This window comes from Octopus bimaculoides, chromosome 9, assembly GCF_001194135.2.
Source record: "Octopus bimaculoides isolate UCB-OBI-ISO-001 chromosome 9, ASM119413v2, whole genome shotgun sequence".
NCBI lineage: Eukaryota > Metazoa > Mollusca > Cephalopoda > Octopoda > Octopodidae > Octopus > Octopus bimaculoides.
Window position 1 is genome coordinate 6,650,580 of NC_068989.1, and position 7,602 is coordinate 6,658,181.

Consider the following 7,602-nt stretch of genomic DNA (forward strand, 5'->3'; position numbering starts at 1 on the left):
TATATATATATAATTTTCTATCTCGTATGAAATATATAACTCACGCCGTCTTCCCCTCTGTGACAATATCTCTATATATCTATCTATCTGTCTATCTATCTATCGATACATTTTTATCACTCTATATTCTTCAACGCCATTAATTTATCGTTGCTATGTTTACTTGAACGTTCAGAAATATCTCTTCTTTTTCCACTCTTCCATTTAATTCACTCAGTATTTTATAACGTTTAAGTATTTCTCCATTCCTCTCTTTTCGTCCAGAGACCATCTCTCTGATAAGCCTTTATAACTAATTCATCACCAACAACTCCAATCCTAATACCATTCTCTTCTTCAGCTCCTCTCACTGAACAACTCTCTATATCCGTCTACTTCTTTGCCTCTCTACTTCTCTCTTTCTCTATCTATTTTCCCCCTCTCAATACATCAGTCTTTCAATATATTTCGCTACAAATCTCTGACATCCACCCTCTGTCCGTTTTTCTTTCTCTTTCTGTACTTCTCTTGATTTCAGTCCTCACACTACGACCAAATTCAACCAAACACAAAGCTGTACCATACAACATCCTTCCAGTAATCCTCTTGAGTCGAAATGTTTAAATTTTTAACAGTTTAATTGGATGTATTCGGTCGTTTTAAACAATTTCCTTTGTGCGCTACTCATTTCACTTGCTTGTTGTCATTTCAGTGGTAATGCTTCTTGTACTCGCTAGAGTTATTCTTGCTGTAGTTGTTTTGGCTTTCCCATATTGATTTCTCAATACAAAAACACGGAAATCACACTAAGAGTTGGTTTGTTTGCTTTTCTTTTTGCTCAATACACAAATATATATATATATATATATATATATATATATATATATATATATATATATATATATATATATATGCACACACATATGTATGACATCCATATATATGCACACACACACACACACATATGTACGTGATATACATATGCATGTATGTAATGCATATATGTGTGTGTACGTATATGCACACATTCATATATGTATGTGAGGCATATATATATATATATATACATGTATTTATGTATGCATATATGCATGTAATATATACACGTGTATAAATGTAACGTAGGTGCTTGTGTGTGTGTGCATACATTTAGACATATACATATACATATCTACATATACATATATACAAATACATACATATACATACATATATATACATACATAAACATATACACACATATATATATATGCATATATATATATATATACACATATATACATATACACATATACACATATATATACACAAATACCATACATGTATACATATATACACATTTATACATATACACAGATACATATTCACATACACATATACACACATATACATATTCACACATACATATACACACATACAAACATATATGCACACACATACACACATATATATACACACATATATACATATACAAACATGTACACATATATATACACACATATATACATATACAAACATGTACACACACATATATACACACATATATACATATACAAATATATATACGCACACATGTATACACATATATATACATATACAAACATATACACAACATGCATATATATATATATATACATATATACACACACATATATATATATATACATATATACACACATATATAAATGTGCTTCTTGTATTTATGAAAGTTTTCAGTGAAAAAGTTGCTTTCTCATGCATAATTACACATGCACACATGATTTTAAAGTCTCGAGGACAACTTAAAGGACGGAAAGAAAGCCATACGGGGGGGGGGGTAGAAAGAAAGAGAAAAGCAGAGAAACGGACTGGCAGAAACTCAGCGTATGTATGTGTGTGCGTGTGTGTGTGTCTACTTGTATGTGCGTATAAATGTCCACTTGTTTTATACCAATGTGTGTGTGTGTGAAAATGAGTATGTACCGAATTTTTTTTCTTCTCATTATAGAAGTGAAAAATAAAATGGCTGGCAGCATCGGACTATTGAACGAGTTACTCCAGTATAGGAACATGAGAGGCCACGTTTAAGGATTTGAAACAGTTAATAATTCTGTCATGAAAACAGCCAGCATTTGACGACAGATATTTTCTCATAAGAGAGTTCCAAGTCACTCCTTTAAAGGCGTAACAGTTATTCCTGGTTCTCTCTCCCTCTCTTCTCTCGAGTTAACGAGGATACGTTTAGGTGGTCACTCGAAATGCTAGAAATACCGGGAAAATCTCCCTCAACTCCTACCTTAACCTCTTTTGTAAATTACACATAAGAGAAAGGCGGCGAGCTTGGCAGAAACGTTAGCGCGTCGGGCGAAATGCTTAGCGGTATTTCGTCTGCCGCTAAGTTCTGAGTTCAAATTCCACCGAGGTCGACTTTGCCTTTCATCCTTTCGGGGTCGATAAATTAAGTGCCAGTTACGCACTGGGGTCGATGAAATCGACTTAATCCCTTTGTCTGTCCTTGTTTGTCCCCTCTATGTTTCGTCCCTTGTGGGCAATAAAGAAATAAGAAATTTTAGCTCGCCGGGCGAAATGCTTAGCGGTATTTCGTTTGTCTTTACGTTCTGAGTTCAAATTCCGCCGTGGTCGACTTTGCCTTTCATCCTTTCAGGGGTCGATAAACTAAGTACCAGTTGCGTACTGGGGTTTATCTCATCGACTGGCACCCTCCCCCAAAATTTCTGACCATAAAGAATCTCATTATCTGCCCTTTCTACTCCACCTCTCTCTCTCTCTTTTCCATTTGTCTCTTATTCTTTCAGCCTCCTTCTCAATTTCTTTTTCACTCTCACATACACGTTACTCTCTCTCCTGTCTCTTCTCTCTCTCTCTTCCATCTGTCTTCTCCCGCCTCTTTTATCACAATCCCCTTCTCTCTTTCTCTCGCTCTCTGCTCCCTGCTAAATCTAATAAAAGATTGATCTGTGTTTATCGATCTAGCCATCCACTCTATAACACAAGCCGTGCACCACATTGCTGCGCCGTCTTTATAATATAGCACAATAGATGGCGTAGCACCGAGATGAAAACGATACGATTCTGGTTGTCTTGAATGCATTATGACCAAAGATCGACTTCACGAGAGCTGACTTGGGTGCTGAACAACAAAACAGCAGCTATAACAATCCTTCTAATTTTCGTGAAGGTTAGTAATTTCGAGGGGAAGGCGAACTGGTTATATCAAACTCCAGTACTCAAGCGGTACTTATTATATCGAACGCGAACGGGTAAAAGGTGAAGGTGACCCCGGTGGAATTTGAAATCAGAATGTAAAGATATAAAAAATAAAAAAAATAATAAAACACGGCATTTATAATAACTGCTTTATATTTAAGCGCTTTTCGCAGTCACAGGATCGCGGTTTCGATTCCCAGACCGGGCGATGTGAGTGTTTATTGAGCGAAAACACCTAAAGCTCCATGAGGCTCCGGCAGGGGTTGGGTGGCGAACTCTGCTATATTCTTGCACCACAACTTTCTCTCACTCTTTCTTCCTGTATCTGTCGTATCTATATTTCAAAGGGCCAGCCTTGTCTCACTCTGTGTCACGCTGAATCTCCCCTAGAACTACGTTAACGGTACACTTGTCTGAGCAGTGCTCAGCCATTTGTACGTTAATTTTACCAGAAGGCTGTTCCGTTCAACTGGAACCCGCCTCGTCGTAACCGACGGAGTCCCACGATTTAAGCCCTTTACGGCCACACTTGTATACTTATGACTCGCCATCACATAACAGTCACTAACACTGCCTCCCTCTAGTGAGCACTTCTAACAAGTACAACTGCATTCATAATTTATAGAGCTGTGTTATGGTCAGACGGAGGGAAAGATAGTGTAGAGGTTTATGGAACGACGTCAGGCTATGATGAATTACGAACCTAAAATACCATCGAACGAATTGTACAACAGCTGCTTACCCACGCGTCCGTCACATCAGGTCATGCATTGGATAATATATCAAGAAGCTAGTGTTCGAAACCGCGTCGCATTAAGATAATTAACTCATTTATCATTTGGTTATGAGCCGCACAGCACGAGTGGAGACGAAATGCTGGGCTCTGTCGGATCTGTTCTGCTATGTGTAATAATTATCTATGACATTTTAAATTGAAGTCGAAGCAATGACGAGGTGGAAATAATTTAAAAACAAAATAATGCAAATTCTAAGCTGTTTAAAAAAAAAATAAACAGAGGGAGTCTTTTTGTTTTCTTTTTCGATACATGGAGAGCTTTGTCTTTTTAAACATGGTGGTTAATTAGTGACAAGTTGGAACATTTGTATATATTAAGGCAAAACACAGGAAAATGTCACAAAGTGAATACTTTACCTATACAGGTATTCTATTCTCTCTTTGTGAATGGTATTTCTTTGAGGCAATGAAGGTGAAAATACTTGCTGATGTTGTTGTAGTTGTAGCAATAGTCACAGTTGTCGTTCTTCCTCTCCTTTTTCTTCGGTTCCTTCTTTTTTTTTTCATCTCCCCTCCTTCGTCTCCTCCTTATTTTTCGTCTACTCTTCCCCTTCCTCCGTCTCCTCCTCCTTATTTTTCGTCTACTCTTCCCCTTCCTCGTCCTTCGTCTCCTCCTCCTTATTTTTCGTCTAATCTTCCTCTTCCTCCTACTTCGTCTCCTCCTCAAACAGTTGTATACACAGGAGTGTAAAACAATACCGTGAAGGCATGTGACTCAGTGGCTAGGATATCCGGTTCATAGTTGTAAGGACGAGAGTTCGATTCCTGACAGCGCGTTTTATCTTTGAATAAAAAACAATATTTCACATTGTTCCAGTCTACCAAGCTGGCAAAAATAAGCTTCACTTGTAATTCAAAGGGCCAGCCTTGACATATTCTGTGTCACACCGAACCCTCTTGAGAAATACGTTAAGGGTATGCGTGTTTGTGGAGTACTCGGCCAAGTAGCGTGCTAGTAAAACTACACCACTGTGAGATATATATATACAACTAAATATATACGGTTACATGCTAAGAGGTCTGATATATACGCGAGTAACAAAATACGTCAAAACTCCAATGAACTATGGATTGGTGGACTTGAGGTGTTGGAGACTCTCTTTTATAATACTGACAATGGTATCGCAATTTCTTGCTGAACAACCTGCTCAGATGATTTGCTTATAGTAATCAAATGTTATATATATATATATATCTATATATATGCACACGTTGCTACTCTAGGCACAAGGCCCGAAATTTTGTGGCCCCAGTACGCAATATAATTTTGATAACTTTGAGCTAGTATAGGCCCTATATATATATATATATATATATATATGACGTATGCCATTCATTTTACCACGTCTGTACATGTACATAAAATGTTAAAAAATCCTGAATTTATCCATAATTCATCTCCACACAAACAATATTCATTATTTAAATTTTATTACATTTCTTTCATACGCGTACACCAGTCCTACACATAAACACGGGTGAATGTGTGTGTGTGTGTGTGTGTGTGTGTGTGTGTGTGTGTGTGTGTAAGCATTGCTTATGTAGGTACAGGAATACATACTATCTACATTTGCACATTTTCATCAATTAATAGACTTTCAATTTCCAATTAGTTATTTCAGGAAGACAGAAAATGCATACGTTCATACATAAATATAGACATACACATCGCGCTCTCTCACTCACCATATATATATATCCCCCCTCTCTCTATATATATCTATCTATCTACCTATCTATCTATCTATATGTATATCTACCTATCTATTTGCACATATGTTCATTTACTTATGTAAGCATTCATGAATTCAAATATTTTATCCGCTCATCAAAAAACTTATCGTTATTTACCATCGCAAACATCTAACACAACTTAATATTTATTGTTGCAGTCAATATTCATTGATGGGCAAAATTTTATGCATTAGAGTTAGTAATATGAACCTGTGTGTGTGTGTGTCTGTCTGTCTGTGTACACGTACACACGAGCACACGCACACATACATACATATATATACATATATATACATACGTACATATATACATATATTTATATTTACTTATGTATATGTATATATATATATATATATATATATATATATATATATATGTATATCTCTGTATATATATATGTATGTGTATGTATGCATATCTATGTATATATATGTATATCAATGTGTGTATATATATGTATATCAATGTGTATATATATATGTATATCAATGTGTATATATATATATATATATATATATATATATCAATGTGTATATATATATATATATATCAATGTGTGTATATATATATATATATATATATATATATATATATATATATATATATATATATATATATGTATGTATATAAATATATCTGTATATATGTATATCCGTGTGTGATTGTGTGTATGTGGAGGCACAATGACCCAGTGGTTAGGGCAGCGGACTCGAAGTCGTAGGATCGCGGTTTCGACTCCCAGACCGGACGTTGTGAGTGTTTATTGAGGATGAGGGGTAGACGAACCATGCTGTACTCTTTCACCATAACTTTCTCTCACTCTTTCTTCCTGTTTCTGTAGCACACCTGTATTTCAAAGGGCCAGCCTTGTCAAACTCTGTGTCACGCTGAATCTCCCCGAGAACTACGTTAAGGGTACACGTGTCTGTGGAGTGCTCAGCCACTTGCATGTTAATTTCACGAGCAGGCTTTTCCGTTGATCGGATCAACTGGAACCTTCGTCGTCGTAACCAACGGAGTACCACGACGATAAATATATATATGTGTGTGTATACATGAAATTTCTCTCTTTTGATACCTTCAATTTTCTTTTACTGTCACCTCAGCACTGCTCGGTTCCACCCATTTATGTAGGCAACAAAACTTCCAGAAAGCAGGAAGTGCTTTGCTGATTCAAGTTTTGTAACTCTGGGCCGGATATTTCTACCATCCTCAGTAGTCGTTCTTTCAAACCTACCTATCACTCTCTCTCTCTTGAGCCAGATATAACGGTTTGTTTCGTCACTTTTTGCTGCTGCTTATAAGTTTCTGACATCTTGTTTTCTTTTGCTGGCAGATAATCCAAAGTTCCTGAGCATTTCATCCTGTTTCCGATAAATCGTCTAATCCTCTAATACCTCTATCTCTCTCTGTGTCTATCTCTTTATCGCTCTCTCACTTTCTCTCTCTCTCTCTCTCTCTCTCTCTCTCTCTCTCTCCTTCCCTCTCTCTGTTCATCGAGGTTTGATGGTATGTTTCATGACGTGTTCCTGTTATATTAGGATTTCTTCGGCTACCACCAGAGATTCGACCTCCAGGCCCTAAATGCCAGGTCGCTACCAAGCAACCAATACTCTGAGATTAATCCTCCTACTCGTCCTCGTGCTCCACCACTTGCTCGTTAGCTACTGCTCCCCCCTCTCCTCCTAGCTTCCTCCTTCTTCCTCTTCATTTTCCACTTCTCTTTCTTCATCATATATATACATATATATATATATGCCTGTGTATACGCATGTATACACATGGACAGATACACACACATACATATATGCTTATCAATACACTTGTGATGATGTGTGTGTGTATATATATATATATATATATATATATATATATATATATGGGGG

The 7,602-nt window shown here is 36.6% G+C and overlaps 1 long non-coding RNA gene across 1 annotated transcript in view; it reads right to left on the minus strand.

Annotated features, from left to right (window-relative positions):
• The window catches only part of LOC128248656 (uncharacterized), a 67,346-nt gene extending 62,963 nt beyond the window's left edge, over window positions 1–4,383 (minus strand). The window contains exon 1 of the long non-coding RNA XR_008264813.1: window positions 4,340–4,383. This is a non-coding gene — a long non-coding RNA (uncharacterized LOC128248656). The remainder of the gene's footprint in view (window positions 1–4,339) is intronic.
• Window positions 4,384–7,602: the final 3,219 nt, after the last annotated feature.